The sequence below is a fragment of the Pavona decussata genome, unplaced genomic scaffold (assembly GCF_977016875.1).
Source record: "Pavona decussata unplaced genomic scaffold, jaPavDecu1.1 SCAFFOLD_90, whole genome shotgun sequence".
NCBI classification, from domain to species: domain Eukaryota; kingdom Metazoa; phylum Cnidaria; class Anthozoa; order Scleractinia; family Agariciidae; genus Pavona; species Pavona decussata.
Window position 1 is genome coordinate 1 of NW_028145507.1, and position 2,500 is coordinate 2,500.

A 2,500-nucleotide genomic window follows, 5' to 3' on the forward strand; every position below is an offset into this window, starting at 1 on the left:
TTCACTGGATACAGAACTGTCTCTCCAGAATCTTTTCCCTTTCTTTTAGAAATCTTTTTTGTGAAAGATTGCATTAAAGATATTACACGTTTTGTGGCCGCGGTAAATAATTTTCCGTGGGAAATAAATTCATCGAACACGACAGCGCTGCATGCCCGTTGTACATTACGTCGCGTCAGAAATAGATTTTCAACCGCAAACTAGCCCGTGGAACTACGAAAACACCATGCTCATCAAAAACAATCTTATGCGCCTTTTAATCTCCTCGTTTGATGCTACAATACGAGTAAGGAGGGCTTTCCACCCAGCCCCAGCTTCGCAAGGTTTTGCGAGTCACGTATTTCTAGTTATGTTTAAGGCTATTTTTACTCCACACCAGCTAACTGTTGCGCTCATCCTGATTTATCAGTTTTGCCGGAATACTACCTAGCGGCCACTCATGTCTTGATAATTTGAAGACTTTGTATAGCGGAGGTTCCTAAGATTTTGTTAATGGCCAAGTATTACATCCGACTTAAACGTGCGCAGAAACAGCTAAGATGAAATGAATTGCCGTCACTTACGGCACAAAACAGAACTCGAACTTACTCCCTGACAAGGTGATGTTGTAACTTTTGTGACCGAAACTGATGGAAGCATTACACACATATACTCCATAATCTTGTTCATCGCGAGGCTTGACAGCTACAATGTTGTTCATCACGTTGACATGATTGCCGTCTAAGGTCTTGCCGTTCTTTTTCCACGAGTAGGTAACTGGATAACTACTGGTTGCATGACAAGACAGAAAACACACGGTTTGCTTTTCACAGATCACTGATGGTGTGGACAAGTTTTCTTCTATGTAAAGTGGCACAGTGTCTAGAAGAAGAAAATACAAAAAGGTAAAACAGTTTGAGGCGTAATTGAGAAAACTGAGAGATTTGACTGCCTTTTTGTGGGAGCTGCATACTATTTAATAATGAGGTTAAGGAACCTTAATTGTCTTATCTCACTTTTGCTTTATCATATCTGTTAATAAAAAGTGTTGACTGGTTTTAGTTTGATATTGTTAAATTTTGAACCCTACATTACGTTTGCATTTATGGTGGACATCTTAACGCTGTGGGCGTTAGGAAGAAGCACAACGGAGAAGATAATGTGGTAACCTATTGATGCGAGATTTTTTTGTTTTGGTTTTGACGTCACCGTCAGTTCGTTCGACCAAAGCACAACCAATGCGAATAGCACACTCAAGCATGTGAGGCCTGTGCTGCCTTCCACGTTTGTTTGGTGGAAAGTTGCACGGCCAACTGCGTTAAAAAATAAAACAAAAACAAAAAATAATAATTTTTGAAGACAAAAAAAAAAAGGTCAATTTATGCATTTATTGAATATATAAACAAAAGTGGAAACAAGAGAAAGAATGAGAGCGAAAGAAAACCAGAGAGCTGGCGATTAATAAGCAAAGTTCAACATGAAAGAGAGTGACTGAGAGAATGAAAAAAAACAGGCGAAATATCAGTTGAAAACATACCGTACAATAGGAAACTCGCAAGTCGCTTAGAAATTAAGTGCATTCTTGCCGGCAACTGTTGAGAATAATCCATATCCATATCCATAAGGTATTTCAGACCCTACACAGATGCTTTAATCGCTCGTTCGTTCGTAGAGAAATCAATTTTTCAACATTTTGTGTTGACCATGTAAACCCGCACAAATTTTAAACGCTCGAATATTTCCGACCACAGGCAAACATTATTTTTCCTGTATTCTCATTCCATTTCTGGAATCTACAGGTGGTAACTGCCAAGATGCGTAAAAGCTGGTAAAAGTTTGTTTAGCCGCAGTAAAACTGGTTGGAGCTTGCCAAGGAACTGAAATTGATCAGTAAGTTCATTAATTAATGAAATGTGTTTTCCAATAATAGAGATACAATAACATGGATTGCAAAGTGCTTCTTTCCATATGTAGGTCTTAAACATTTGCAAACGTTTACGGCAGACGGAGGCCAGTTAGAATGAAAAAGGTTATTAGTGACGGGCACCATCGAGAAAAAAGATGATCAGACGCAATGAAACTTAATCTGCCTATATCTCTATTTTATGTCTCCTCTCTTCGGTTGCGAACAACATTTGAAGAGATCAATTTTGATTGCCAACAGCCAAGCTTGTTTGCTACAGCGCTTCAGTAAAACCTTAAAAACATAACACAGACTCACTTCGTTTTGGGATAAAAATTTGGCCATTTTCCTGGCCGCTTTCAATTGAAAAGTACAAAACTTAAACTGGTATCTCAGTTCCCAACGGTGAGGTAATAATAAGGCATTAAAAGCTCTAGCAAAGTTGAGGGAGGGCCAGAGAAAAGGTAAGCTAGAAATTGAAAAACAATAATTACACGGGCGGAAGACGGGGTTGGAGGCGGGTTGATTGCTTGATTTTCCTGAAATCTAAAGTTTAAGGCTTGCAGACTGGGAGGGCTAACTGATGGACACGTCCTCTTATAAAGGGTCTTTGCCTAA